The sequence below is a fragment of the Zea mays genome, chromosome 3, assembly GCF_902167145.1.
Source record: "Zea mays cultivar B73 chromosome 3, Zm-B73-REFERENCE-NAM-5.0, whole genome shotgun sequence".
Lineage (NCBI taxonomy): Eukaryota > Viridiplantae > Streptophyta > Magnoliopsida > Poales > Poaceae > Zea > Zea mays.
Genome location: NC_050098.1, coordinates 27,439,046 through 27,448,289, shown reverse-complemented (window position 1 = coordinate 27,448,289; position 9,244 = coordinate 27,439,046).

Sequence of the window (9,244 nt, the reverse complement as noted above, 5' to 3'; positions counted from 1 at the left end):
CCTCGCTCTATAGCTCGCGCGATTGCTCACAGGAGCAATCCAGCGCCGCCATTAGCTCGCCCCGTCGTGGTCTGCGCTCGCTGGTGCCCCCGCGCCGGTGTAAAGGCCATGGCCGAGTTCGCCAGACCGCCCTGATTGCGCCCAGGCTAGTCCTCGAGTCTCTAGTGCCTCGCCGAGGCCGACCTGCTCGTCTCCGGCGAACTCTCGCTGCGGGACCGAGCGGCGCCACCATGCCCAAGCCAGCCCTGGCCGTTAGATCTCAGTCGTCTATCCGAGATCGGATGGTTTAGACTCAACCCGAGTAGATCTAATCCTAGCCCTTCGATCGGGTTCTGATCGCCCCTCTCTCTTCCCCCTCACCCGTGTCTCTGCCCCTGGGCCCGGCCGGTCAGCCCACCCTGGCTTGCTGGCTCCCTGGCCCCGCTTGTCAGCCGCGCCCGCGCACCCTCGCAATCTAATCTAGGTCGTTGATCTCTTATCCGACGATTGAGATTACCCCGTACCCCTTCGCGTGTGATTTTTGCTTAAGAATCCCCCTAGTTTTAGGAAATCAACCCGCCATCCTCTATTTTAGCGCTTAGGTCCCTGGTTTCTTTAGAATAACCCCCTAGACTTTTATTTAGTCACAGATTTAGCCTTAATTTCATATGTTTTTCATATGAACTCCAAATTTAGTGGTTCAAATTGCAAAATGTTCACAAAATTATTCTCTGTTCAAATAAAATATGACCAACTGTAATATGTATACTTTAATGTTTACACTTAGAATATAGAATTAAAGTATATGTTGATTTATTTATTTAATGAAATAAATAAAAGGAGAATCCTAGGAGTAAAGTATAATTAATTTTGTGAGATTAGTGTTATGCATTACATGGATTCATTTTTGGTTTAACCCTTAGGCCTTAATGACATAAATAGAATTAGGTATGTAATTATGGATAACACTTAAAGGATAATCAAATTCCTAAATAAGAGTAGTTCATCTTATAATTTAATCTCTACTTGTTTAATTACCTCTTAACCTTTTGAGCCATGTTCCAAACACTTAGAGAGTAATCAATTCCCCAATTAGGATTAATCCATTTTATAACTTGACCTCATTTCCCCTATACTTAATACTATACCTTTTTGAGTTGTGTGGCAATGTTTGTACATGTTTGATGTGATGTTCATTTTTACCTTCCAAATGTATTGAATGTATGCTCGCTTTACTTAGACAACGAGCAGCTCGTGGTTCCTGAGTGTGTTGCCGAAGATCCCTCTGAGCAACAACCTGGTGAAGGCAAGTGTCCTCGGACCTATCCTATCCTACTTTACTTTATAATTCACCGTCCCGCATTACATTACTGAAACTTAAGGATTGACTAGTCTGTATTTCCCTTACCCTTGTTTACCTTTTTGGGTTAATCATGGTTAGCTTATGCTATTGCTTTAACTTACTCAATGAACATGATGTGATCTTTTATGATACGATGATGTTATCCCGATGAGGTTCTTGTGATTACTTTAGGGGGCTCAGGCTGTTTCCTGAGTACCTCTCTGTAAGGACCTGTTTGGGGAGTGACAACCCGAGATAACAGTGCAACCATGAGGGTGGAATGGGATGCCCTTAGCTGATTAATTAGAGGAACCATAGGAGTAGTTGGCTTCGTCGTAGGGCCGTCAATGGGGTTTGGGCACAGTACTTGCTCTGCCGAGGCTGGTTGCAGAGGTTCTTTGATTTGGTTTTGTTAGTCACCCTTCCTTTGGGGAGATGTACTGTGTTTATCAAACTGGAGAAACCTAACGGGCGACTATGACCTTTGGGAAATCTTTGTAAAGGCTACGTAGTGAGACCCTGCATACAGCTAGTCCACTTTAGCCAAACGGGACATTTGTTGACTATGTTGATGTGTACTCACCCTTGCTTTACAACCACCCCACCCCAGGTTGTCCCCATTGTACTCAGTGCTCAGGAGGTGAAGCTGGCAACATGGAGGACTTTGAGGAGTTCTAGGACTACGACGAGTTCTAGTTTACTTTAGTGGCAAACCCCTAGTCAGCTGCCTGTGTAGGCTTACATTCTATGTTTCATTACCCCGCACTTTGATTTAATGTTGAACACTATGGCTATGTATTAGACTCTATGGATGTTTCAGACATCTTGATGTAATCAAGTATCTTTCCGCTATTTAATTCAATCATTGTGTGATGATGTCCAATTATGTAATCGCTGTGTACGTGAGTTCTGATCCTGGCACGTACATGGTTCGCATTCGGTTTACATTCCAAAACCGGGTGTGACATAAGTGGTATCAAAGCCTTGCTGACTGTAGGACCGCTAACCTAGACTAGAATGGTCGACCTAAGGATTATAGACCCCTACTCTTACCTTGACCTTAGTGTCTTTTCAAAAGTTGGTCATCTTGATCAACTCTATGTTATTTACTTATCTCAAAAAGTTTTCTCACTTTTCTTTCTATTTACTTTCTGGTCTCATAGTTCTACTCTTACTCTTGTGCTTACGATGTCTTTTGTAGATGGCCCGTATCAGGTGCACTGCACGTAAGTCTGTGATCCCCTTTTTGCCTTCTCGACTGGCGGAGTGTCCCCTGCGTCGCTCGGTGTCAGGTCAGTCCAATCACCTGGAGAAACTGCATCGTCGCCTGCACGAGGAGCAGGAGCGCCGACGCTAGGAGCAGGAGCAGGAGCAGCAGGACTCTTCCCCTTGCCTCAGCGGGAGGTGGAGTCTGAGAGGCCGCCTTCCCCTGCACCTCAGCGAGAGATGCCCCTTGCACCACCACAGGGCATCCCGGCTGCTGGAAGAGACCCTGACGGAGACGGAGACGACGACAACGCCGGTGGCAGTTCGAGCCATGGCACGGAGCGCTCGAAGGAGCTGGAGCCGGAGGGGTGGATCGCTAGACCCATCACTCGTGACGCTGCTCGCGGGTGTCACTTCCACGACGTTCTCGATACCCTGTTGCGTTGGGCCTTTGACCGACACACTTGGTCTATCGAGTACCGTTGTGTAGTCTACTAGCATCATCGCGAGTTATACCTGGACCAGTGGGAGGCTACTTGTTTGGTGCGCCGTACGGACGATGATCTCTGGGGTGCAGAGGCCTTCTTAGAGCACTATTCTATCACTGAGAGGGACACTGTCGAGGCAGCCATGCAAGATGCAGCACGACAGGCACTTTCTCAGTATTGCTCGTTGTTCAGCGGGGTAGCTGACGGCCTTGACCTGAAGTACTACCCTCGTCGTTCGACCGGCAGCACCGGAGGTGTGATTGTCTCGCCAGTTGGTGAGGGCAATCCTAGGTTGAGCAGCATGGTCAACCTAGCCACCGTGCTCAACACAGAGTTGGACCACACACTTGACAAGTTGGGCAAGGTTCGGGCGGAGGTTGCGGAATTGCATGCTGAATGCACGGCACACCACTATCTTGATGGTGGTTCTCCCGCCCCTGTAGGGATTCAGCACCCTTACCGTTCACCGCCCCGCGGTTGCTTCGACTATGGTACCCCAGACTGTAGGACCCGCATAGATTTAGATCCATAGATCGGTGGAGTCAGAGTCTGTAATAATGCTTAATTCAGTGTCTTAGTCTAGTCAGTCTTAGTTAGAGTTAGTTTGGTTATCTCTTGTTGGATGCTTGTCATGATGAACATGTAATGAAGTTGGATCTTTGTAATGATTGTCACCAAGGTGTAAGTATCCCATGCAACTTGGTGTAGTTATTAATAAAGTCAGTTATTTAGTTGGGTAAACCATTTATTTCCACTTTCCTCTTTATCTGAGAAGTTATCAGTGAAGATGATCAATTGTTCAGTGCTATGAAGATTTCCGTATATCTTTTCTTATGCTAAAAGACTGCAGAGTCAGATCTGATATGCGTGTGGTTTCTACAGATGTCTGAGAACAGGCGCAGAGGTGCAAGGCGTGCTCAGCCAGAGCAACCGGCACCCCAGGAAGAGGCAGCTCCGCAACAGCATTTGCCACCACCACCCTCGATGACCATTGAGCAAATGTTCTTGATGCAGACCCAAGCAGTTCAGGCAATTGGTCAGACTTTAGCAGCGATGCAGCAGGTGCAGCAGCAGCCACCACCACCATAGCCTCCAGTGCAAGTTCAGATGCCTCAAGTGCCTAGGGACAAGCGGACAGAGTTCATGAGGGGCCATCCCCCTGTCTTTGCCCACTCTACTGATCCCATGGACCGCGGAAGATTGGCTGCGTACCGTGGAGCGTGAGTTGCACACTGCTCAGTGCAATGATCGTGAGAAGGTGTTGTATGGTCCCCGACATCTAGGGGAGCAGCACAGTCTTGGTGGGAGTCTTACCTCGCCACCCATGCCAACCCTGAAGCCATTACTTGGGAGGAGTTCAGGGAGAACTTCTATCGCTACCATGTGCCCGAGGGACTGATGATAGTGAGGAAGGAGGAGTTTCTTGTCCTAAAGCAAGGTCCCCTGTCCGTTAGTGAGTACAGGGATAAGTTTTTGCAGCTGTCACGTTATGCCCTAGAAGACATCAACACAGATGCCAAGAGGCGAAACCGCTTTCTGAGAGGATTGGTTGATCCCCTCCATTATTAGCTGATGAATCACACTTTCCCCACCTTCCAGCATTTGATAGACAGAGCAATCATGACAGAAAGGAAGCGTCAGGAGATGGAGGATAGGAAGCGCAAGATTGGTGGACCTCAGGCCGGGAGTAGCAGTCGTCCCCGCTACTCAGGAAACTCACCCCAGCAATTCAAGCAAGGTCACCAGCACCAGCATCAACGTCAGCACCAGCACCAGCACCAGCACCAGAGGCAGTTTCCTCAGTAGCAGCAGCAGTACCGTCAGAACACTCAGCTGGGAGGAAATCAGTACCAATGTTAGAACCACCAGACAACTCGTCTTCCTGCCCCAGCAGCCAACCAGAATAGCAAAGCAGCCCCAGCTCAAGTAGGAGGTCGTGCATGCTTCTACTGTGGAGAACAAAACCACTGGGCGAAGAACTGTCCGAAGAAAGCAGCTCAGCAGCCGCCAGCAGTCAATGCCCCAGCAAGACAAGGAGCGCCACAGCAAGCACCAGGAGTCCGTGGTCAGGCCTACAACCGTGGAAAGGTGAATCACTTGGAGGCCGAAGCAATCCAGGATGCTCAGGACGTGGCAGTAGGTATGTTTCCAGTCGAATCCTACCCAGCAAAAGTACTATTTGATACTGGTGCCACACATTCTTTTGTTTCTGCATCTTGGGTAGAATCACTAACATCCCCATAGAACCAATGATCCCACCTTTAAGAGTTAATTCAGTTGGGGGAAAAGTTCAGCCCGATAGGATTTGTCTGAATCTAAGGATTGAAATAAGGGGGATAGATTTCCCCGCTAGCCTAGTAGTAATGGGAACTCAAGGGTTAGATGTCATCCTAGGGATGAATTGGCTACACAGAAATCAAGCCACTGTTAGTTGTGACAAGAGAACAGTTAAGTTGGTGTCCCCATTCAGAAAGGAAGTAGTAACCAAGCTGTACTTACCTGAACTAAAAGAAGGAGCATGTCACCATTTATCAGTAGATGATGAGGATTCCAATCTGATTGAAGCAATTAGGATCGTGTCGGAATTCCCCGATGTATTCCCTGAGGAGTTACCAGGCATGCCACCTGAAAGGAAAGTTGAATTTGCCATAGAGCTTATCCCCTGCACCGCCCCTATTTCCAAGAGGGCTTATCGAGTGTCCGGACCAGAGTTGGTGGAACTCAAGAAGCAAATTGATGAGTTGTTAGAGAAAGGTTATATCAGACCAAGTACCTCACCTTGGGCAGCCCCAGTATTATTTGTGGAGAAGAAGGATGGCACGAAGAGGATGTGCATTGATTACAGAGCTCTGAATGAAGTCACTGTCAAGAACAAGTACCCCCTGCCTAGAATTGAAGATTTATTTGATCAGTTGAGAGGAGCCAGTGTGTTCTCAAAGATAGATCTGAGGTCAGGTTACCATCAGCTTAGAATCCGACCCTCAGATATACCGAAGACATCATTCATCACCAAGTATGGATTATATGAGTTCATGGTTATGTCATTCGGATTGACGAATGCGCCAGCTTACTTCATGTACCTGATGAACAATGTGTTCATGGACTACCTCAACAAGTTTGTAGTGGTGTCCATTGATGATATTCTTGTATATTCTCAGAATGAGCAAGAGCATGAGGAACATTTGAGGAAAGTACTTCAGAGGCTACGAGGTTGCCAGTTGTATGCCAAGCTTAGCAAGTGCGAGTTCTGGATCAACGAAGTTCTGTTCTTGGGTCATATTATAAACCAAGATGGACTAGCTGTGGATCTAAAGAAGGTAGCAGCGATTCTGGACTTGAAAGCACCAAAAGATGTCTGAGGAATCAAGAGTTTCATTGGAATGGCTAGTTATTATCGGCGTTTTATTGAAGGTTTCTCCAAGATTGCCAAACCAATGACAGCCTTGCTAGCAAAGAAGGTTGAGTTCAAGTGGACCCCAGCGTGCCAAGAATCATTTGAAATGTTGAAGAAGAAGTTGATAACAGCACCGGTGTTGGTTCTGCCAGATGTTCTCAAGCCATTCTCAGTATATTGTGATGCTTCGTACACTGGACTGGGATGTGTGTTAATGCAGGAAGGGAAAATAGTGGTGTACTCGTCCTGACAATTGAAAGTTCATGAGAAGAATTACCCCACTCATGATTTGGAGCTAGCAGCAGTGGTTCATGCACTAAAGACCTGTAGACAATATCTTTATGGGCAAAGTGTGATATCTACACGGACCACAAGAGCCTCAAGTACATATTCACTCAATCAGAGTTAAACATGAGGCAGCAAAGATGGCTAGAATTGATTAAAGACTATAAGCTGGAGATTCATTCTCACCCAGACAAAGCAAATGTAGTTGCAGATGCTCTTAGCAGGAAGAGTCAAGTCAATATGTTGGCCGCTCACCCGATGTCGTTTGAGCTAGCGAAGGAATTCGACAGGTTGAGTCTAAGATTTCTGAACAACACCCAAGGAGTGACAATTGAGTTAGAACCCACCCTAAAGCAAGACATCAGAAAAGGTCAGAAGGATGATGAGAAGATCAATGAGATTCGGCAGCTAATTATAGATGGGAAAGGTCCAGATTTCCGTGAAAATGCGGAAGGAGTGGTATGGTTCAACGATAGGATGTGTGTTCCCGACATCAAATCGATCCGGGAACTGATTCTCAATGAAGCTCATGAGACAGCATATTCTATACACCCTGGTAGAGAGAAAATGTACCAAGACCTGAAGAAGAGATTCTGGTGGTACGGTATGAAAAGAGAGATAGCAGAGTATGTGGCCAGATGCGACAGTTGTCAGAGGATCAAGGCAGAACATCAGAGACCTGCAGGATTGTTGGAGCCGTTGTAGATTTCGCAGTGGAAATGGGATGAGATTGGGATGGACTTTATAGTTGGTCTGCCCCACACTCGAGCTGGTTATGACTCCATCTGGGTAGTAGTCGACCGTTTGATAAAGATGACCCATTTCATACCGGTCAAGACCACCTATAAGAGTACAGTGTTGGCAAAGTCATATATGTTTTGGATTGTGTGCTTGCATGGTATTCCAAAGAAGATAATATCGGATAGAGGCACCCAGTTTACCTCTCACTTTTGGTAGCAGCTACATGAAGCTTTGGGTACACACTTGAAGTTCAGTTCAGCTTATCACCCGCAGACAGATGGCCAGACTGAGAGAACTAACTAGATTCTTGAGGATATGTTGAGAGCTTGTGCTTTGCAAGACCAGTTAGGTTGGGAGAAGAGGCTACCGTATGCAGAATTCTCCTACAACAACAGCTATCAGGACAGTCTGAAGATGTCACCATTCGAATCGCTTTATGGGAGGAATTGCAGAACTCCATTGCATTGGGACTAACCCGGTGAAAGGCAGGTATTCGGTCCAGAGATTTTTCTTGAAGCTAAAGAGAATATCAGGATGGTCCGGGAAAATATAAAGGCAGCGCAGTCCAGACAGCGAAGCTATGCTGACACCAGGAGAAGGGAACTCAGTTTTGAAGTGGGAGAGTATGTTTACTTGAAAGTGTCACCCATTAGAGGAACCAAAAGGTTTGGAGTCAAAGGCAAGCTAGCACCTCGCTAAGTATCCGATTCAGGCCAGATGTGGAGAAGTGGCTTATCAACTCAGCTTACCAAAGAACCTGTCCGCAGTGCATGATGTGTTTCACATGTCTCAGTTGAAGAAATGCTTGCAAATACCAGAAGAGCAGTTGCCAACGAAAGATCTTAAAGTTCAAGAAGATTTGACTTATATTGAGAAGCCAACGCAAATTCTGGAGACAGCAGATCGGGTCACCCGGAGGAACACCATCAGGATGTGCAAAGTCAAATGGGAAAATCACTCAGAAGAAGAAGAAACCTGGGAAAGAGAAGATGATCTGAGAGCCAAGTACCCTGAACTCTTTGCTAGCCAGCCTTGAATCTCGAGGGCAAGATTCTTTTAAGGGGGATAGTTCTGTAAAACCCTGAATTTGGTGGTATAAAATTTATTTCTTATGATCATCCAAATTCAGGTGTTACTCTTCTCTATCTCACTCTAGTTTCTCTCTCTCTCTCTAGTTTTCTCTCTCTCTTTCTCTTTTAATTAGAGTTAGTTGTATTAGTAAGGGATTATTTAATTTATTTTTCCCAAAACATATGAGTCATGGAATGTTGCATCATATTGAGCCTAAATATTCTTTGAATTGTTGCATATATTTGAATTGGTTTGAATTTGAAACTTGATTTGAATTGAAAACCCTAGAGAAAATAAATAGAAAAGCAATTAGAAATTCCCAGGAAATAGAAAAGTCCGTTTCAACCCAAGTCGGCCCACTTAGCCCAGCCCTCGCGCGCCCCTGTGCCTGACAGGCGGGCCCCGCCTGTCGGCGCAAGCCTAAGTGCGCCCTCTCCTTCTCTCTCTGCCCCGTGGGCCAGAGCTGTCACCGCCGTTCTTCCCCCCGCGCCCACTCTCTCTCTCTATCCCACCGTCCCCACCTGTCAGCCGTCTCTAACCTTCCGCCCACGATCTCCCCGCTGTGGACGCGCCCACGACCGCGTGTTCTCCGGCCACGTCCGAGCCCCCGCGCCCCTTTTGAGCCCCATGCCCTGCTCGCCCACCTCCCCTCTCTCATTTGCGCCCTCTATCCATCTCTCTCGCTCTGCCCACGCGAACAGGGAGCTCCGCCACCGTCCACCGACGCCCACTGCCTGT